A 23,873-nucleotide genomic window follows, 5' to 3' on the forward strand; every position below is an offset into this window, starting at 1 on the left:
CACTGAAGATGAATAACAGTTTGTCCGTAAAACTTTGATTTCTGCAATTGGAAGCTTTCCAACTTCAATTCTTCATGTTGTGCAAATATGTTATATTTTAACTTTCCAAAGAACATTTGAGACAAGAATGACAATGATCAAGTGCTTACAGTTTACGTGTTTTGATATCATGCAATATCATTACTGTTAAAGTTTTAAAAGATTTAAACTTTGCATTACAATTTCTTGGAAATATTCCAAAAACATTAATGTGTGTGAGAAATTTTTAAGCCAGGTGGAATTCTTTTAGGCAATAATTCTTTATGCAACATTAACGAAAAAATTTATTTACAAGTACCGAGCATTATCTTACATGCAAGCTTTCATTTTCAATATCGTGCAGGTTTTCAAATTTGAACAAAACCTAATTAAATGTTTTGCAAGAAACAGATTTGCAAAAGAACGAGGATTTGTTTAAAAAGAACGAGGATTTCACAGAAGAAAATATGAAGCCCATTGACAGTTAACAACTAGTGTGCATTATGTTGAATGATCTTTCTTTCAAACTTGGAATGAAGTGAATTGACACATGCGTTATGTAATCAACCGATTCCAGCAAAATTGGCGTATGAGATGCAAAATAAGATGGGCTACATGCTGATGTTTAGATTTTTGGATTTTGATGTCTACTTCTCGACTTACGTTCAAATTTGTTCGCCCGGTAATTTTTTCTGGGACACCCTGTACAGTGATAAACCTTAACATTTAACCGTTGTCACATAAACAGACATTCAAACTTAAACTTAAAAGTTCCACTTTTCTTCCAATTGCTGTTTTGCATTTATAAATTCACATTCTTCCAACGCTTTAAGCAGTGTTTGTCGAGTAGCCTCCGATGGCTTCGATTGTTGCCACCGGCCGAAAACTGCCATTGCCAAAGATTGAACATCTCTCGAAGGAGCTACAGAAAGTTCAGCATCTGAAATATCTTTTGCAGGTATATCAAGCTCTATGTACAGTTTTCGCAAGTCATCGTGAGTGAGTTGTTTGCTTACGTCCCTGAAATCTTTTGTTGTTGCCGCACCTTGATATAAAAATAAATAAATAAAAATAATGAAAGAATAAGAAAGAAAGAAAGAAAGAAAGAAAGAAAGAAAGAAAGAAAGAAAGAAAGAACGAAAGAACGAAAGAAAGAAAGAACAGAATCAAGGCAAATAGGAAATAAAGAACAAACATGCTTTCACTCAAACAACATGGATTTAATGCATGAGTGGGCTAGGTTATAGGCCTACATAATATTTGATGCCTTATTATATTAAAGGCTGACTGAAGATGCTTTGGCAGACACAAACTAACAATTGCCAAATGACATCCAGCTAGGGGTGTGTGTTACCTACAACAACAAATTTTTTTGGGACAAAAACTCTAGATAGCATAGCATGCATGGAAATAATACATATCACCATACGCGACAAAGTAAAGAATTTTGACATAAGGGACAAAACCCCGGGGCAAAATATAATCACTGAAAAGATCAAAGAAGCAAATTGGAGATGGGCAGGCTACATAGCTCGTAGAGAAGACAACAGATGGACAAACTGAATGAAAGGCAAGAACAAGAAAGAGAAGAATGGGAAGACAAAAACGAAGGTAAGAACTTGAAAAGAAGAAGTAAAAACTGGAAGATACTTTTGATAGTGGGTGACACGGCATGTGAGGTGCGTTGTTTGAGGTGTGATTTTTTTTATGAAATGGGTTTAATTGAATCTGGTTACTACATAGAAAAATCTCAAATGGACGTACAATCAGTTATTGTGTTACTTTATTTATAGATGTACAATACGCAAAACTGATATCACTGTTATAGTACCCATTCCAGCAAACACAAAAACGTTTTAAAAACGTTTTAAATAAGTCGTATTTTGGCTTTTGATTTAGGTAAAAACGTTTTAATAACATTAAAATATCGGGATATATAAAGGTCATGAAAACGTTTTAAAACGTTTTGTATGAAATACATTTTTAAAATGTTTTTCAAAATGTTATTGTAAACTATTTTTGCAAACATTTTTTGCCAAATATTTAAAAGTGTTTTTAAAGTGTTTTTAAGTGCTTTTTAAAAATAACATTATGTTAAAATATTTGTACCCATGCAGCAAACACAGAAATGTTGTTAAAATGGTGGGTTTCAAAACCTTTTAATAGCATTTAAATGTTGGGTTATATAAAGGTCATGAAAACGTTTTTAAAACGTTATTACAAATATTTTGGGCAAACATTTTTCGCAAAATATTTTTTCAACCCCAAAATAACATTTTGTTCAGAATGTTTTGTATCAAGTTTTCAAAAATGTTTTTGGAGTGTCATTAAAACGTTTTTATAACCTTTTTATAAGCCGACATTTAAACGTTTTCTGTAAAACATTTTGTGTTTGCTGGGCAGTAGATTATCACAAAATGTTTTTTAATGTTATGAAAACGTTTTATACCGGTAATATACCTACCCGACATTTAAAACTTTTCTGACAACCTTTTATAACCTTTTGCAAATGATGTCGTAAACGTTTTGTGTTTGCTGGGATACTATACCACAAAAACCTACCGTGCTTATTTCTAGGTTCAGACGAAGGTTGGGATGTTTGATGTTCCGCTCCCAAACTCGAGTCCAAACTCACGAACTTTTTGTAAATATCTTTGTACCGCCCGTCACTTTTGAGAAATCCAACAAATTTGTAAAATGTCTCAGATGGCTTTTCTTTGAGAATTTCTAACAGCTCTTCTCTTTTACTTCTCCGGTCTGACTTGCCCTGTACGTCAATCTGCTCCCTTCCGGACAATATCCCTTTCTCTACAAGTTGCCGTAGGACATCTTCTCCTACCGGCATTTTGTCTTTGAAGAAAGGCTGGATATTGTCCCAGATATTAGTGATATCAGCCATAGTAGCCTACTGCAAACAAAACAGGTTTATAAGAGTACAGATATTAGACATGTTAGAGTCTCACTCTCTCTATATGTTACCGTACAGCACGAATGAGCCGTAAATGTCCTCAATTGTATTCTGAGTTACAGTGTAAAATGGGCATGAAGGTCATATTCATAGGTATTTCAATTTGGTGCTACGTGTATCTCATTAAATGAGGTACACGTAGCACCAAATTGAGGTACCTATGAATACGACCTTCATGCCCATTTTACACTGTAACTCAGAATACAATTGAGGACATTTACGGCTCATTCGTGCTGTACGGTCACATATCATGTCTCGTGTTTTTTATCCTCCTCAGATTGTATGTACTTTCCTTTGAGGAAATAAATGTCACTAAAGCCCAAACGTAGGTGCAACTTGCATTATCCCAACACCACACCTGATACCAAATCTTTATACGCTACTGCAATGCATTACTATTCGCTTTCATTTTACCAAATACCAGGACAAGAATAATACATTTACTACATTACATTTATATTACATTTTGACAAACGCATGCGAAATCTTTTATGTAATAAATGCTTAACAAGAAATTTCTTTAATACCTACTTGATATGAAGTGTCCGAAATTTGTTTTTAAGCAGCAGTATATATATACGACAATATGTCACGTCACTCGTTCAGACCAACTTAGTTCATGTACACACAAAATAAGTTATGGCTGACATAAAACTATCAAGCAAAACAAGAAAAGTCTTTAAAAAGAACAAAGTTCACGCCATAAGGTGTATATTTGGCTCTTTTCACATAGATCCATATCTATCAATCAAGCAATAAGTCCCTGAAATTTATATGGCAACCTAAAACTAAGAACCAAGATAAGGGGCTGGAGACACATACATTGAACAATAATTTGCAAACATGTGAAAGGAAAATGGTGTCAATTATTCAAAAATACATAATTTCATAGACAGTTACTGCTTATGTATATGCAATTCCAAACAGGTGATGTTGTATAAATTTCCTTAAAATGTCAATGGATTCTGCACTTGATAGCCTTAGACTAAGGCTATTATGTTTGTATTCAATCTACAACAGTATACGCCAAAATTAAATTTAGAGGCCCGTATTCTCTGTATGCAGAAACGATTATCAAAAATATAACTAGCGCTATACACATTAATCATTTTAAGCAGGTAAAAGCCCAAATTATGTTACATTTTCTGTCTTTGCTTGTCATAATATTGTTAATTCTGTACCCGGTATGTTGGAGTTTATGTATGTCTAGCATATTGGGAAATTGACTATTGTGAGAAATAATAAATTCGCCTTAACGTTTATATATTCTGTGGTGTCAAATTACAAATAAGGTTGACCAGTGTTACATTGTATATTGGAACTCTATGCGAGTCTCCGGCTTCGGGCCTGCCGGCCCTGCGGCTTTGATGTTTTTTGTTGATACTGTTGGCAGTGGCACTATGTCAATCTTAAGGGAAGAATGAATATGTCGATGACACCTATCGTGGGTTGAAAATGAGATGACCCACCCACACAAAACAATTGATTACAATAGTCAAAAGCCCCTTGATAATTTTATGACCCCTAATTTTGGTGCAAAAAATATGACCCCAGTATATTTATGCCCCCTTCAAAACTTTTAAAAAAAAGTGACTGCCCCTTAAACCTGACCAATGTACGGAAGTCTATATAAGGTAACTGTTACAGGTTTAGTTCATTACTTGGCAAGACCAGGTTGAAATTTACCTGGTTGCTGTGTCTCGAAATGGACACTCAGCGGAACACTTTCAAGAAGTTATTGAGATACCTCGCGAACATCACTAGCAACCACCACTTTATTACAATTACTTAGGATTCGGATAGCAACGTTTGCACAGTATTTTTTCACGGACATGCGAGAATTCAGAATGCAATTCGATATGTCTGGTGTGCTCTTATGTCCCAGAAACAATGCTGTGTGAACGTTGCTATCCGATCCCTATAACAGTATCAGTATGAGGTAGTATATGCTAATCAAGCATCTAGCAAGTTAAAACCCGGGACTGAAGAAAAGCTGAACAATATAGCGAATATAAGCCACCATAAATCATCTCTATCTTCAGCCTTAAATTTGTTATTGAAATTAAAAATAAGTAAATAAAAGTATGATGTGCATCATCGTCATCATTATCAGTCGGCTGCGGAGCAGGCGACTACAAGCTTTCTCCAACTAATGCGATCTTGGGCAAGCGAAACAATTTTGTTTGGCTGTAGCATCTCTTCAGTATCTCCCAGGAGGTGCTGGACATACTGTAAGTACAGTGTGCGTGGCCGTCCCGGTTTCCTCTTCCCATGTGGTGGAATATAAAGCGCATATTCTTTCACAGGCTCGCCAACTTCAAGACGCGGTAGATGGTCGAGAAATTTGAGTTGAAGAATCTTGACTCTGGCAACCAGTGGAGTGGTGTTGGTCAGGTTGTAGATGGTTTCGTTTGGAATCCGATCCACACGTGTGATGTTTAACATAATTCTGTAGCAAGATGTTGCAAATGCATTGATCTTGTTTTCCATGTCCTTGGTAATTACCATGACTCACACCCGTACAGAAAGACAGTAACACATGTTGTCTGAAACAGCTTGATTTTTGTTTCGATTGGCAGGGATGGGCTTCTCCAAAGGCGTTCCAGTTTCCAGAAAGCTGCCCAGGCTAGTGCTTTTCTTCTTTTTAGGTCTTCAACACTAGAGCCCATCTTGGAACCCAAATACTTGAAGTCTGTGACATGGTTGATGGTACTACCATAAACTTCAAGAGCTGGCTGGGCGTTACAGTTTGCAGTCATATATTCTGTCTTAGGTGCGCTGATGACAATGCCTAGATCTGCTGCTGCAGTTGCAGTCCTAGTAAGCTGTGACTGGGCCCGGGCTATGGAAGATTCCAGCAGGGCAATATCATCAGCAAAATCCAGGTCATTCAGCATCTTGGCAGGATATCTGCTTGAACGACGTGGGTAGGTAACAATTCCAGCGTCAATTCCAGAAGTTGATTTCATCAGAAGGTAGCCTACAAGGATAATGAACAGGAATGGTGCCAACACATCACCTTGAAGCACTCCAGTTGTTACTTGGAAAGGCTCTGAGATACTGCCATCTACCATAACGGCACAATTAGAGTCTTTGTAGAGCACCTGTATGGCATTGACCACAGCCTTTGGTATTCCATAATGCCGCAGCACTGAAAACATGACGGACCTGTTGATGGAGTCAAAGGCTTTTTTGAAGTCCACAAAAGTGACTGTTAATGGAAGTTGGTACTTCTTGAAGCCTTCCATGATCCTCCTCAAATGTGTATTTGCTGAGCACAGCTGCGACCCGATCTAAAGCCAGCCTGCTTGCTTCTCAGTAAAAGATCAATGTGAGGTCGGATCCTGTTCAGAAGGATCTTGTTGTACACTTTTGCGGCAATGGACATAAGCGAAATACCACGGTATGTGCATCATTATGTCACTAGTTCAATGCAATCGATATGCACAGGAGACAAGACAAGAAACAGGTCGAAAAAGAGGAAAGTAAGCCAAATTATTAACGAGTCGCTATATTGCACCCCGTTTGTTGTTAGTTGGAAAGAATTTCAAACAAATTCATGGACAGACCTATGAGTTGTTTGACTAGAAAATAAAAAAATATTTCAAATATTTTTTAGTAATCAAACTGTGTAGACTCTTATTCTTCTGGGTATGTTGAAATTAAGATTTAATTTAAATCTGGTCAACCAGACATACCTATTTTTGACGGATGAACCAACGTTGCGACTGAAACCTTCAGTCTTCAGCTGGGTTGTGATGTAAATGACCTTGAGTACCGGACACTTCCGGTATTGATGACAATCGGCGAGGAATCAGTAGCGTAGCCAGCGGGGGGAGGGAGGAATGTTCCCCTGACAACAAATGAAAGAAAAAAGTGCCCATCTGACAAAAAAAGAAAGAGAAAATCAGGAGGGCAAAGGAAAAGAAAGGGGCAAGGAGCTACGCCCGCACATTGTAAAGATAAAGCCAATTCCATCCTGATAATGGGCGAAAATAGTGTAAAATACCAAATTGTGACTGTAATTTTTTCGTCTGTCTGTGCCCCCGAAATTTTATCCCCCACCAAAAAAAGCTGGCTACGCCCCTGCGAGGAATGTCCTTTATGATTCGGTCCCAGGCCTGTGACAGTTTGGCCACCTCGGGCACCTCCTCCACAACCCAGCTGAAGACTGAAGGTTTCAGTCGCAACGTCGGTTCGTCCGTTCCAAATAGGTATGTCTGGTTGACCAGTAATATTTAATGAAAACAGCAATGCAATGCAATTGAGTGGGGTTAGAGTGGGGTTTCACTTAACGGGGAATCCCTACAGTATTCCCTCTTCAAATATAAACTCCACGTGATGTGACAAATTACAGGTGGATTGGAAGTAATTATGTTCATTATGTATCTGCAAGAACCAGAAAGGCAATTAAAGTGTTCAAAGTCATATATCTGACGCCAGTGGGACAAAGACATAATTACTCATGGCGATAATTGCCAACAAATTGTATGAAAGACGTAAACACCTCTTGATTGAAAATGGCTCGGATTGATACCATTTTTCCTGCTTGGTTTGTGTTATGAAATGAACAATGTCATGGAATGTTGTTGACGTTAGTGCCGTATTATGACAATTAATCAAGTGCGACAAAGGTTATGGCGATAATTGCCAAAAATTGTACGAAAGACGAAAACACCTTTTGATTGCAAATGGCACGGATTGATACCATTTTTCTACTTGGTTTGTGTTATGAAAAGAACACTGTAATGGAATGTTGCTGACGTTAGTGCCGTATTATGACAATAAATCAAAATATGACAAAAGGTCTCGCTTCCCCCGTACACAATTGTACGAAAGACGTAAACACATTTTGACTGCAAAAGGCACGGATTGGTACTACTTATCGGCTTAATTTGTGAACAAAACAATGGAATTTTGGCGACGTCAGCGCATTATTATGACAATAAATCAAAATAATTATGACAAAAGGCTCATTTGCGACATTGCGACACTGCAACATTGCGACACTGGTTAGGTTAGGATTTAAGACGCGATATAGCTGTAAAGGTTATAAGCATGTTCAACAATTGCCCTAATTAAAGATATGAACGATTGGCATTTGACCAGTGAACTACATTCATTATGTTTGGAAAGTACAGTCCACCTTATGGTCAAAAATTAGTCGCTCCTAGATAAGAGTATAAGGCGTCCATGATGTAAAGATTGGGCTATTCCATTTAAAATCTACACTACCCCTGTGGAAGATTTAGCTAACTTCTGTCACAGAGGGAGTATCAATTTTGAATAGAATAGACAATTGGGTAACTTCCATTTTCAATACTCACTCCAGTTGTGGAAGTTATGGGTAAAGCCACAATACAGGGGGAGTATGGGTTTCGAAATGATTACCTCTGACCAATTACATTTAAAAACATATTCCCCCTGTGGCCCCTGTGGAAGATATTTCCCAAATCTTCCACAGGGGTAGTGTGGATTTCAACTGGAATAGCCCATTCAGACTAGTTAGTTAAAACTTGATATTAAGTTAAACTTGAGATGCAGGTGTTTTAATCAGTCCACGTAAAAGGCAGTATATACAATGAAATAACATAGCAGTTACTGTGTGTGGTTGTATTTGGTAGGTAATTGGTATATGAATGGTTTGCTATCAGTTTGCTGCCAAGGTAAAACGTAGTTTCTGCGTTTAATTAGCAAAGTTTATGTTGCCTTTTGACTTGGAGACCAGACTAGACAATCGGTTACGTGCCGATTTATACATGACCCTGAGATTGAACTTAAACCTACTCCGAAACAATTGCTCTACGTTATTAATATTGACATGAATAGAAACGATGACGACTCTAATGCGTCTTAATAGGCAAAACATTCCTTTAGTTAGTTATTCTTCCGTTGGCTTGTTCAGACAATATTATATAACTTTTGAACGTATCTGAAAAGCCATAAACCATACTGTCATTTTAATATCACCAAACCATTTCAATACACTGCATATCTTATCGAGCGTACAAAATTGGAAAAAGTAAGAATCACATGTTTAGTATATGCCCACATACTCCAGGCAATCTAGCTGTTTTTCTCTCTACTTTAAACTAATTGCAATATAACCTTTTTTAACTACATTCATTTTTATGATGTCCCCCAAAACACAATACTAAAAATCTTAAACAATCCCCATTGGGGAAAGGGGTATAATTTGCATGAAACCAAATAAATGAGAGCCCGGGCCTCTGACTTATACATATACAGATTGTTTCAAAATGATTGGTACCCATCAGCTTTGAGTGATTATGAACAAGACTGCCACATCAAAATGCAACATATATACGAGCTACCTTATTTATAGCTGAATGTTATACATGCTCATACAACTATAAACCCTGGGCATTTTAAGGGGATCCAATGCTGCATATTGAAGAAGTAGGCTTGTCAAAAAATACCAATAACTAATGGGTACCAATCATTTTGATACAGTCTGTATGTATATAGTTAATGCTCCCAATACCAATTATGCATGTACACAGGATGTAGTACACCATTACATCTCCCTACATCGCACATTCAAAACCTGTCAAACTCAAACTACATTATCCCAACACAAGTCATTTTTCTTACTAATGTAGCAACTCAACCCCTACCATCACTAAGCTGTCAAATTTTTTATGCATAAGTAACTACCCCCTACAATTACTAGGTTAGACGCTGCATATTCTTGTCAAGCAAGTCAAATTCTTTATGCAAATCTTTCCAAATACAAATAGGGGACGTGATCCTAAAGATGGATGTAGCCTTGAGTGCTCTTTGAAGAAAATGGTTTAATGGTAGTTCCCGACTTATCAACCATTTTAAGCGACTTCAGACAATTGTACAGCTTTTTTAGTCTTCGATGGATCTGTGAAGATTCCTTTAATATAAGTTGCTCTTATTAATTTCTGAAATATATTTTGAGAAGCAAACAAATGTTTCCCAGTAACCATGCGTCAGTTCATATACTGTTGTGTGTAATATTGCCTTGTGAACTGAGTCTTCTAATAAAAAAAAGTCTTTAATGGGATTATGAGAAAAATATTAACTTTCGTCAAATCCAAAAATGAACCTGTAAAGAGGGCCTTTAATAACGGGGGATTTCCCTCCAAAATTCCCTATGAACTCCACGTGGTGTGACATATTACAGGTTGTATGGAAGCAGATATGCATTATTATGTATCTGCAACAACCAGAACGGCAGACAACTAAAGTTTTCAAAGTCATATACCATTAAAGTCTGACGCCAATGGGACAATAGCATATTATTATTACTCATAAGGCGATACTTGCCAAAATATATACAGGGTGCAAATTAGAAATGGTTTACACGACTAAGTTAAATCATAGACATTTCAAATCTGCATCATAAAACAGCACTGTTATTCATATCGTATTTATTTCAATTTAATTCACTCATTTCGAATCTTCACCTCTATGATCTAAGTAAAAATGTGCAACTACTCATTTCGAATCTGCACCCTATAATTATGATAAACCCTTGCACTTAAACGTGCTGCACATTCGAGTCTGCATTTATTATGATATAAATTAACCGTGCTAGTGCTACCCATTTCGAATCTGCACCCTATATGATTTAACCCTTGACCTTAAACGTGCTACCTATTTTGATGCAACCTGGTCTCCATATTATGTAAAACACTTTAATTTCACGGCAACTTAAATTGGCGAATTGACAAGAAGTCATCTTTTTATGGCAATTTAAATTATGCATCCTGTAAAACCACTATCAATGAACTATTTAGCGGCAATTTAATTTAGCGATTGAAGGCTCTAGCGAAGTTAGCGAAATTAAATTCCTAGCGAAATTAAGTTGTTTTACAGCACATCGGTTTAAGATACCTAAAGAGTGATAGCACCTTGTTAATAATTAACTTTAGACAGCGTTCAAGATCTTGGCACCATTTGGCGGCAAAAGTGTCTAAACAGTATTTGAAATGAAAATAATTTCAAAGCAAGTTTCCAGTCTATTGCCTTGCTATTCTTCCATTAATTATGTGTGTAAACCATGACAACAATAATAGATCTGTTGAACTTGACAAGTAGCCAAAGAAACACATTTTAAAAGAAATCTTGCCGCTACCAAGGTTAGTCTCGTCGCACGATATCATTTCAACCAATCACAGACTTACACATTTCGCGAGATCAAAATTGCTAATTCAAGAATACAGTGCTACTCATGATTATTATATCCATCAATAGAGGGCGTAATTTTAGACCTATACTCACAATGGTACAAATATATACTTCACGATAATATTGTGACACAAAATGTTCTTAAAAAGTTTTAATAACATTTATATGTAGAGTTACATAGCGCCATTAGCCGAATTGTTACGGTATTACAATCAAATGATTGTACGAAATTGGATTAAACAGTGTCTTAATAATTTTAAAAATTGTTCTTAATATCACAAGATTGCATAATCTGGCAGTGTAGCTTTACATTGCAGGATTAAAGAGGAAAATATATCAAAGGCCGAATACATTTACTTTATTATCAGGTGACTTTTCCTTGGTCTTAAACGGAATTTCATAAGAAAGCAGAGGCTTTGACATTGAAGCTAATTTTGACAACATCGTAGTCATGCCGCTGAAACTTTCTTAATTGCATATTTTCTTGGCCTATGGTGACAGAATTTAAACCTTCGGAAGTCCAAAACCAAATATAAAGGGCACTTGAGCTACAAATGAACTCAATGAAATACCAAATCGTCGTTGGGCAAGAAAAACCTCCTATGTGTCATTGGCCCCTGAACATGTTTAAAGCAAAACCTCCTATGTAACCTGTTGGTAGTTTTGTTTTAAACTTGTTCAGGGGGCCACAAGCATATAGGAGATTTTTCCTGGCCAAAGAAAAAATATTTGGGTGGATTGGAAATGGTGTTAATGCTTTCAATTTCAAAGTAAATGGTATCAAAACAATTGCACAAATTTGCTCTTTTCAAATATGTATTTAGATTTTCCTTACGATAATATTTGTGAGAGCTATGGTGGTTCAAAGTTTTAAAGAAACTTTTGAGACACTTTCTCTCTATAATGGACTGGACAGTATTAGAATCAATTTAGCACCCGTCTCATCAATGGTTTAACAGCTTTTAACATGGGCCCCCATTTTTCAAATACTAGTATATGTACACATATCAAATACTAGTATACACATATCAATCAAATCGATAAGACTGACAACATAAAATTCACTTATGAAACGGAAATCCCGTTCCTCGACACCCTCATCGTCAAAAAGCAAGACGGCTCCATCAAACTGCTTACATATCGGAAAAAGACACATACCGATCAATACTTGCATTTCAACTCACATCTTCCGTTACAGCACAAACTTAGCATCATACGCACACTCATGGACAGGAAAGACAAAGTAGTCACAGAAGAGGAAGACAAAAAACAGGAAGAAGATAAAATCAAAGAAGCTCTCAAGTTATGCGGCTACCCGGAATGGGCCTTTAAACACACGCAAAGTAAAAGCAAATCGCAAACCAAAGTACAGGCGGAGTCAAAATCCTGATGGATGACATCGACAGTCCTCCCTTATAAAAAAAAAAAAAAAAAAAAAAAGGTCTCTCCCAACGCGTGAGGCGGATTTTCAAGAAACACGGCATTAACACTGCCTTTAAAACGCACCAAACGCTGAGAAACATCGAATTGTACCCCAAAGATAAGCGAGACGCCACACAAATTTCTGATTGCGTATACGAGATTCCCTGCCTCAACTGCGACAAAACATACATTGAAGAAACAGCCAGACTTTTTGGAACGAGACTTAAGGAACATAAAACTTAAGCAGAAAAATCTTCAAAGAAAGATTTTACCAGATCACAAAGACAGGCCTCCATCACAGGGGAGGATAATAAATCCGCGATAACAGATCACGTCGCGGAAGATAATCACGTAATAGAATGGGAGGAATCACAAATCAGAGACAGAGAACAGAACAAAAAGAGAAGACATAAAGGAAGCCATCTGGATGAGAAAGAGGGGCCAAAACACTCAACAGAGACGAAGGTAACTACATTCTTCCGCACATCTACGACCAACTCCTAACAGCGCCACCAACTGGTAGCAGCCGTCGAGGTGCAGGAATTGGTCAGTCAATTTGAGAAAGTGCTAAGTCTTAGCACGAAACTGTCATTGAGGTAACATCAACCCACATTTTGGGTTTGTTCACAAGAATCTCTGAATTAACTAGTATATATTTTTTTAAGTGCTGACACACAATTATTAGACGAATGCAATTACAAAAATTAAATGTCACATTTTATACCAAGGTAAAAGTTCCAATATTCTGTTTTAAGTTCTGTTTTTCTGTTTTAATACTTTAATTTGGTAAAATGCAAATATCAGCTGAAACATGCGATAGCGTGATAAAAAGGTATTACTCATACCACAATGAAAATAAAGATTTAAAAAGAATTGTCAACGTTAATTTGACATGAACAATGTGTTTTGTGCTGAATCTTGAACACAATAAAAAGTGTAGGTGTTTTATTCCTGAGACTTGGCGGCAGTCACTTTTAGTATTGCTAAATACAGTTTATAGTTCATTTATCAATGTCGACTTTATTTGCCAAGATTTGCAGGTGTCCTTTTGTTTCAAAATGATTTACTACATGGTGGTTAATGGACATTCCTAAAATTCGTTTTCTTTGGTATTCTTTCATAGGGATTTCTTTGTTACGATTCACTCTGCTTCATTAGTAAAGGTTTGCCGCACTCACGTACAACCAATGTATTTTTGAGTAAATTATTTTTAATTGTGTTGATTTCAAAACTTTTTCAGAATGGAAGGAACTATTTGGAAGCAAAAACCGTATTCTTATTTGTTTTTACTGCCTTCTTTTCTTTCCTTTCCTTTCCTTCTCTATGTTTGCTTTATTGAAAAAGAGCTTTCCATATTAATTTTACGACAGACGCCTCACAATCAAACCACGGCTACCATTGATGAAAGAATCGATTATTTGCGTTCGTATATCTTAACCAATAGTCGCACATGCGCAGAATAACAGACTACGTTTAATTTATCATTCATGGTCAATTTCAGATTTTATCTCTACAATATTGTTTCATTATAACAATCAAGTTTGTTCCAAAACAGCCCAAATTTTAATTTTAAGAGTTACACTTAAAAGTGTGTTCTACTTGGCACATTAGTGATCGTCCCTTTAAGTTACAGAAAAATATTACCAACAAAATTTCGTTGGTGCTTAATCTGGGCACGTAGCATAACAAAGGTTGGTTACTCGTGCAACTCTGTGTCAGCCAATTGCTAAATTTAGTATATTTTTAATTGTATTGAATTTTGAAGAACTGACTTATATGTCTTATTTTGGAAAATGGTTTATTTCATTGACATTTATATGCGTACCTGGTTATGCTCAGAGATATCATATTAACAAGATCCCCAACTCATTATTTGACAAGATTATTTTAAGTCTCTCTCTGACAAGACAAACTACTCAAATTTGATAAGTCGGATCATTTTTGACAAGAATCTATTAATTCTATGACAAGATTGCAATTTTAAATGTCAAGCAATTTGATCAAATTTGATGAGTGTTTTGTCATTTTGATGAGAATATGCGAGTCATTTTGAGGGGATATCTCTTATGTCCCCATCTGAATAGTTCCCCTTGTTAAATTTGACAAGTTTCTATTCAAAAATGAGTATATCGTTTTAAAAGTGCACTGTTTTACAGTAGGTCTTTTGCGCTTTATTTCTTTTTGATAAGTCTGTTGGTTCCGTATTTATAATTATTTTAATCGAAGATGATATAACAAAATTAAGGTTAAGATATTTCTCCTCCGTAAATTCATCTCATTTAAATTCTTTGTTATTATAACATTGTCTTCATCTTCTGTCGTAGACGACAATTAAGTAATGTCTTAAACCAGATCAAGTTGGCATTTATTCCTGTCTGGTAGTGATAGCTTAGTTAATTAAACCAAATCAAGTTGACATTTATTCCTGTCTGATAGTGATAGCTTAGTTAATTAAACCAAATCAAGTTGGCATTTATTCCTGTCTGATAGTGATAGCTTGGTTAATTAAACCAAATCAAGTTGACATTTATTCCTGTCTGATAGTGATAGCTTGGTTAATTAAACCAGATCAAGTTGACATTTATTCCTGTCTGATAGTGATAGCTTGGTTAATTAAACCAAATCAAGTTGACATTTATTCCTGTCTGATAGTGATAGCTTGGTTAATTAAACCAAATCAAGTTGACCTTTATTCCTGTCTGGTAGTGATAGCTTGGTTAATTAAACCAGATCAAGTTGGCATTTATTCCTGTCTGGTAGTGATAGCTTAGTTAATTAAACCAAATCAAGTTGACATTTATTCCTGTCTGGTAGTGATAGCTTAGTTAATTAAACCAAATCAAGTTGACATTTATTCCTGTCTGGTAGTGATAGCTTGGTTAATTAAACCAAATCAAGTTGACATTTATTCCTGTCTGATAGTGATAGCTTAGTTAATTAAACCAAATCAAGTTGGCATTTATTCCTGTCTGATAGTGATAGCTTGGTTAATTAAACCAAATCAAGTTGGCATTTATTCCTGTCTGATAGTGATAGCTTAGTTAATTAAACCAAATCAAGTTGACATTTATTCCTGTCTGATAGTGATAGCTTAGTTAATTAAACCAAATCAAGTTGACATTTATTCCTGTCTGGTAGTGATAGCTTAGTTAATTAAACCAGATCAAGTTGGCATTTATTCCTGTCTGATAGTGATAGCTTGGTTAATTAAACCAGATCAAGTTGACATTTATTCCTGTCTGATAGTGATAGCTTAGTTAATTAAACCAAATCAAGTTGACATTTATTCCTGTCTGATAATGATAGCTTAGTTAATTAAACCAAATCAAGTTGGCATTTATTCCTGTCTGATAGTGATAGCTTAGTTAATTAAACCAAATCAAGTTGACATTTATTCCTGTCTGATAGTGATAGCTTAGTTAATTAAACCAAATCAAGTTGACATTTATTCCTGTCTGGTAGTGATAGCTTAGTTAATTAAACCAAATCAAGTTGGCATTTATTCCTGTCTGATAGTGATAGCTTGGTTAATTAAACCAAATCAAGTTGACATTTATTCCTGTCTGATAGTGATAGCTTAGTTAATTAAACCAAATCAAGTTGACATTTATTCCTGTCTGATAGTGATAGCTTGGTTAATTAAACCAGATCATGTTGACATTTATTCCTGTCTGATAGTGATAGCTTAGTTAATTAAACCAAATCAAGTTGACATTTATTCCTGTCTGATAGTGATAGCTTAGTTAATTAAACCAAATCAAGTTGACATTTATTCCTGTCTGATAGTGATAGCTTAGTTAATTAAACCAAATCAAGTTGACATTTATTCCTGTCTGATAGTGATAGCTTAGTTAATTAAACCAGATCAAGTTGGCATTTATTCCTGTCTGATAGTGATAGCTTGGTTAATTAAACCAGATCAAGTTGGCATTTATTCCTGTCTGGTAGTGATAGCTTAGTTAATTAAACCAAATCAAGTTGACATTTATTCCTGTCTGATAGTGATAGCTTAGTTAATTAAACCAAATCAAGTTGACATTTATTCCTGTCTGATAGTGATAGCTTAGTTAATTAAACCAAATCAAGTTGACATTTATTCCTGTCTGATAGTGATAGCTTGGTTAATTAAACCAAATCAAGTTGACATTTATTCCTGTCTGATAGTGATAGTTTGGTTAATTAAACCAAATCAAGTTGGCATTTATTCCTGTCTGATAGTGATAGCTTAGTTAATTAAACCAAATCAAGTTGACATTTATTCCTGTCTGATAGTGATAGCTTGGTTAATTAAACCAGATCAAGTTGACATTTATTCCTGTCTGATAGTGATAGCTTAGTTAATTAAACCAAATCAAGTTGACATTTATTCCTGTCTGATAGTGATAGCTTGGTTAATTAAACCAAATCAAGTTGACATTTATTCCTGTCTGGTAGTGATAGCTTGGTTAATTAAACCAGATCAAGTTGGCATTTATTCCTGTCTGGTAGTGATAGCTTAGTTAATTAAACCAAATCAAGTTGACATTTATTCCTGTCTGGTAGTGATAGCTTAGTTAATTAAACCAAATCAAGTTGACATTTATTCCTGTCTGGTAGTGATAGCTTGGTTAATTAAACCAAATCAAGTTGACATTTATTCCTGTCTGATAGTGATAGCTTAGTTAATTAAACCAAATCAAGTTGGCATTTATTCCTGTCTGATAGTGATAGCTTGGTTAATTAAACCAAATCAAGTTGGCATTTATTCCTGTCTGATAGTGATAGCTTAGTTAATTAAACCAAATCAAGTTGACATTTATTCCTGTCTGATAGTGATAGCTTAGTTAATTAAACCAAATCAAGTTGACATTTATTCCTGTCTGGTAGTGATAGCTTAGTTAATTAAACCAGATCAAGTTGGCATTTATTCCTGTCTGATAGTGATAGCTTGGTTAATTAAACCAGATCAAGTTGACATTTATTCCTGTCTGATAGTGATAGCTTAGTTAATTAAACCAAATCAAGTTGACATTTATTCCTGTCTGATAGTGATAGCTTAGTTAATTAAACCAAATCAAGTTGGCATTTATTCCTGTCTGATAGTGATAGCTTAGTTAATTAAACCAAATCAAGTTGACATTTATTCCTGTCTGATAGTGATAGCTTAGTTAATTAAACCAAATCAAGTTGACATTTATTCCTGTCTGGTAGTGATAGCTTAGTTAATTAAACCAAATCAAGTTGGCATTTATTCCTGTCTGATAGTGATAGCTTGGTTAATTAAACCAAATCAAGTTGACATTTATTCCTGTCTGATAGTGATAGCTTAGTTAATTAAACCAAATCAAGTTGACATTTATTCCTGTCTGATAGTGATAGCTTGGTTAATTAAACCAGATCAAGTTGACATTTATTCCTGTCTGATAGTGATAGCTTAGTTAATTAAACCAAATCAAGTTGACATTTATTCCTGTCTGATAGTGATAGCTTAGTTAATTAAACCAAATCAAGTTGACATTTATTCCTGTCTGATAGTGATAGCTTAGTTAATTAAACCAAATCAAGTTGACATTTATTCCTGTCTGATAGTGATAGCTTAGTTAATTAAACCAAATCAAGTTGACATTTATTCCTGTCTGATAGTGATAGCTTAGTTAATTAAACCAAATCAAGTTGACATTTATTCCTGTCTGATAGTGATAGCTTGGTTAATTAAACCAAATCAAGTTGACATTTATTCCTGTCTGATAGTGATAGTTTGGTTAATTAAACCAAATCAAGTTGGCATTTATTCCTGTCTGATAGTGATAGCTTAGTTAATTAAACCAAATCAAGTTGACATTTATTCCTGTCTGATAGTGATAGCTTAGTTAATTAAACCAAATCAAGTTGGCATTTATTCCTGTCTGATAGTGATAGCTTGGTTAATTAAACCAGATCAAGTTGGCATTTATTCCTGTCTGGTAGTGATAGCTTAGTTAATTAAACCAAATCAAGTTGACATTTATTCCTGTCTGATAGTGATAGCTTAGTTAATTAAACCAAATCAAGTTGACATTTATTCCTGTCTGATAGTGATAGCTTAGTTAATTAAACCAAATCAAGTTGACATTTATTCCTGTCTGATAGTGATAGCTTGGTTAATTAAACCAAATCAAGTTGACATTTATTCCTGTCTGATAGTGATAGTTTGGTTAATTAAACCAAATCAAGTTGGCATTTATTCCTGTCTGATAGTGATAGCTTAGTTAATTAAACCAAATCAAGTTGACATTTATTCCTGTCTGATAGTGATAGCTTGGTTAATTAAACCAGATCAAGTTGACATTTATTCCTGTCTGATAGTGATAGCTTAGTTAATTAAACCAAATCAAGTTGACATTTATTCCTGTCTGATAGTGATAGCTTGGTTAATTAAACCAGATCAAGTTGGCATTTATTCCTGTCTGATAGTGATAGCTTAGTTAATTAAACCAGATCAAGTTGGCATTTATTCCTGTCTGATAGTGATAGCTTGGTTAATTAAACCAGATCAAGTTGACATTTATTCCTGTCTGGTAGTGATAGCTTAGTTAATTAAACCAAATCAAGTTGACATTTATTCCTGTCTGATAGTGATAGCTTAGTTAATTAAACCAGATCAAGTTGGCATTTATTCCTGTCTGATAGTGATAGCTTAGTTAATTAAACCAGATCAAGTTGGCATTTATTCCTGTCTGATAGTGATAGCTTGGTTAATTAAACCGGATCAAGTTGGCATTTATTCCTGTCTGATAGTGATAGCTTGGTTAATTAAACCAAATCAAGTTGACATTTATTCCTGTCTGGTAGTGATAGCTTGGTTAATTAAACCAGATCAAGTTGGCATTTATTCCTGTCTGGTAGTGATAGCTTAGTTAATCAAACCAAATCAAGTTGACATTTATTCCTGTCTGATAGTGATAGCTTGGTTAATTAAACCAAATCAAGTTGACATTTATTCCTGTCTGATAGTGATAGCTTGGTTAATTAAACCAAATCAAGTTGACATTTATTCCTGTCTGATAGTGATAGCTTAGTTAATTAAACCAAATCAAGTTGACATTTATTCCTGTCTGGTAGTGATAGCTTGGTTAATTAAACCAAATCAAGTTGACATTTATTCCTGTCTGAGAGTGATAGCTTAGTTAATTAAACCAAATCAAGTTGACATTTATTCCTGTCTGAGAGTGATAGCTTAGTTAATTAAACCAAATCAAGTTGACATTTATTCCTGTCTGATAGTGATAGCTTAGTTAATTAAACCAAATCAAGTTGACATTTATTCCTGTCTGATAGTGATAGCTTAGTTAATTAAACCAAATCAAGTTGACATTTATTCCTGTCTGATAGTGATAGCTTAGTTAATTAAACCAAATCAAGTTGACATTTATTCCTGTCTGATAGTGATAGCTTAGTTAATTAAACCAAATCAAGTTGACATTTATTCCTGTCTGATAGTGATAGCTTGGTTAATTAAACCAAATCAAGTTGGCATTTATTCCTGTCTGGTAGTGATAGCTTAGTTAATTAAACCAGATCAAGTTGGCATTTATTCCTGTCTGGTAGTGATAGCTTAGTTAATTAAACCAAATCAAGTTGGCATTTATTCCTGTCTGATAGTGATAGCTTAGTTAATTAAACCAAATCAAGTTGGCATTTATTCCTGTCTGAGAGTGATAGCTTAGTTAATTAAACCAAATCAAGTTGACATTTATTCCTGTCTGATAGTGATAGCTTGGTTAATTAAACCAAATCAAGTTGACATTTATTCCTGTCTGATAGTGATAGCTTGGTTAATTAAACCAAATCAAGTTGGCATTTATTCCTGTCTGATAGTGATAGCTTAGTTAATTAAACCAAATCAAGTTGACATTTATTCCTGTCTGATAGTGATAGCTTAGTTAATTAAACCAAATCAAGTTGGCATTTATTCCTGTCTGATAGTGATAGCTTGGTTAATTAAACCAAATCAAGTTGGCATTTATTCCTGTCTGATAGTGATAGCTTGGTTAATTAAACCAGATCAAGTTGGCATTTATTCCTGTCTGATAGTGATAGTTAGTTAATTAAACCAAATCAAGTTGACATTTATTCCTGTCTGATAGTGATAGCTTGGTTAATTAAACCAAATCAAGTTGACATTTATTCCTGTCTGATAGTGATAGCTTGGTTAATTAAACCAAATCAAGTTGGCATTTATTCCTGTCTGGTAGTGATAGCTTGGTTAATTAAACCAAATCAAGTTGACATTTATTCCTGTCTGATAGTGATAGCTTGGTTAATTAAACCAGATCAAGTTGACATTTATTCCTGTCTGATAGTGATAGCTTAGTTAATCAAACCAAATCAAGTTGACATTTATTCCTGTCTGATAGTGATAGCTTGGTTAATTAAACCAAATCAAGTTGACATTTATTCCTGTCTGGTAGTGATAGCTTAGTTAATTAAACCAGATCAAGTTGGCATTTATTCCTGTCTGATAGTGATAGCTTAGTTAATTAAACCAAATCAAGTTGACATTTATTCCTGTCTGATAGTGATAGCTTAGTTAATTAAACCAAATCAAGTTGACATTTATTTCTGTCTGATAGTGATAGCTTAGTTAATTAAACCAAATCAAGTTGACATTTATTCCTGTCTGATAGTGATAGCTTGGTTAATTAAACCAGATCAAGTTGACATTTATTCCTGTCTGATAGTGATAGCTTAGTTAATTAAACCAAATCAAGTTGGCATTTATTCCTGTCTGATAGTGATAGCTTGGTTAATTAAACCAAATCAAGTTGACATTTATTCCTGTCTGATAGTGATAGCTTGGTTAATTAAACCAGATCAAGTTGACATTTATTCCTGTCTGATAGTGATAGCTTAGTTAATTAAACCAGATCAAGTTGGCATTTACTCCTGTCTGATAGTGATAGCTTGGTTAATTAAACCAGATCAAGTTGACATTTATTCCTGTCTGATAGTGATAGCTTAGTTAATTAAACCAAATCAAGTTGGCATTTATTCCTGTCTGGTAGTGATAGCTTAGTTAATTAAACCAAATCAAGTTGACATTTATTCCTGTCTGATAGTGATAGCTTGGTTAATTAAACCAGATCAAGTTGACATTTATTCCTGTCTGATAGTGATAGCTTAGTTAATTAAACCAAATCAAGTTGACATTTATTCCTGTCTGATAGTGATAGCTTAGTTAATTAAACCAAATCAAGTTGACATTTATTTCTGTCTGATAGTGATAGCTTAGTTAATTAAACCAAATCAAGTTGACATTTATTCCTGTCTGATAGTGATAGCTTGGTTAATTAAACCAGATCAAGTTGACATTTATTCCTGTCTGATAGTGATAGCTTAGTTAATTAAACCAAATCAAGTTGGCATTTATTCCTGTCTGATAGTGATAGCTTGGTTAATTAAACCAAATCAAGTTGACATTTATTCCTGTCTGATAGTGATAGCTTGGTTAATTAAACCAGATCAAGTTGACATTTATTCCTGTCTGATAGTGATAGCTTAGTTAATTAAACCAGATCAAGTTGGCATTTACTCCTGTCTGATAGTGATAGCTTGGTTAATTAAACCAGATCAAGTTGACATTTATTCCTGTCTGATAGTGATAGCTTAGTTAATTAAACCAAATCAAGTTGGCATTTATTCCTGTCTGGTAGTGATAGCTTAGTTAATTAAACCAAATCAAGTTGACATTTATTCCTGTCTGATAGTGATAGCTTGGTTAATTAAACCAGATCAAGTTGACATTTATTCCTGTCTGATAGTGATAGCTTAGTTAATTAAACCAAATCAAGTTGGCATTTATTCCTGTCTGGTAGTGATAGCTTAGTTAATTAAACCAAATCAAGTTGACATTTATTCCTGTCTGATAGTGATAGCTTAGTTAATTAAACCAAATCAAGTTGACATTTATTCCTGTCTGATAGTGATAGCTTGGTTAATTAAACCAGATCAAGTTGGCATTTATTCCTGTCTGATAGTGATAGCTTAGTTAATTAAACCAAAATCAAGTTGACATTTATTCCTGTCTGATAGTGATAGCTTGGTTAATTAAACCAGATCAAGTTGGCATTTATTCCTGTCTGGTAGTGATAGCTTAGTTAATCAAACCAAATCAAGTTGACATTTATTCCTGTCTGATAGTGATAGCTTGGTTAATTAAACCAAATCAAGTTGGCATTTATTCCTGTCTGATAGTGATAGCTTAGTTAATTAAACCAGATCAAGTTGACATTTATTCCTGTCTGATAGTGATAGCTTAGTTAATTAAACCAAATCAAGTTGACATTTATTCCTGTCTGGTAGTGATAGCTTGGTTAATTAAACCAGATCAAGTTGGCATTTATTCCTGTCTGATAGTGATAGCTTAGTTAATTAAACCAAATCAAGTTGACATTTATTCCTGTCTGATAGTGATAGCTTGGTTAATTAAACCAGATCAAGTTGGCATTTATTCCTGTCTGGTAGTGATAGCTTAGTTAATCAAACCAAATCAAGTTGACATTTATTCCTGTCTGATAGTGATAGCTTGGTTAATTAAACCAAATCAAGTTGGCATTTATTCCTGTCTGATAGTGATAGCTTAGTTAATTAAACCAGATCAAGTTGACATTTATTCCTGTCTGGTAGTGATAGCTTGGTTAATTAAACCAAATCAAGTTGGCATTTATTCCTGTCTGATAGTGATAGCTTAGTTAATTAAACCAAATCAAGTTGACATTTATTCCTGTCTGATAGTGATAGCTTAGTTAATTAAACCAGATCAAGTTGGCATTTATTCCTGTCTGGTAGTGATAGCTTAGTTAATTAAACCAAATCAAGTTGACATTTATTCCTGTCTGGTAGTGATAGCTTAGTTAATTAAACCAAATCAAGTTGACATTTATTCCTGTCTGATAGTGATAGCTTAGTTAATTAAACCAAATCAAGTTGACATTTATTCCTGTCTGATAGTGATAGCTTAGTTAATTAAACCAAATCAAGTTGACATTTATTCCTGTCTGATAGTGATAGCTTAGTTAATTAAACCAAATCAAGTTGACATTTATTCCTGTCTGGTAGTGATAGCTTAGTTAATTAAACCAAATCAAGTTGGCATTTATTCCTGTCTGATAGTGATAGCTTAGTTAATTAAACCAAATCAAGTTGACATTTATTCCTGTCTGGTAGTGATAGCTTAGTTAATTAAACCAAATCAAGTTGGCATTTATTCCTGTCTGATAGTGATAGCTTAGTTAATTAAACCAAATCAAGTTGGCATTTATTCCTA

At 34.6% G+C, this 23,873-nt stretch overlaps 1 long non-coding RNA gene across 1 annotated transcript; it reads right to left on the reverse strand.

Moving 5' to 3' along the window:
- Positions 1–712: 712 nt before the first annotated feature.
- On the reverse strand, positions 713–3,650 carry LOC140163886 (uncharacterized). The gene is made up of 3 exons (XR_011860422.1): positions 3,518–3,650; positions 2,581–2,926; positions 713–1,063 (listed from the first exon to the last, which is right to left on the reverse strand). It is a non-coding gene; the product is annotated as an uncharacterized lncRNA (long non-coding RNA).
- Between the last annotated feature and the right edge of the window lie 20,223 nt (positions 3,651–23,873).

This window comes from Amphiura filiformis, chromosome 11, assembly GCF_039555335.1.
Source record: "Amphiura filiformis chromosome 11, Afil_fr2py, whole genome shotgun sequence".
Taxonomy (NCBI): Eukaryota; Metazoa; Echinodermata; class Ophiuroidea; order Amphilepidida; family Amphiuridae; genus Amphiura; species Amphiura filiformis.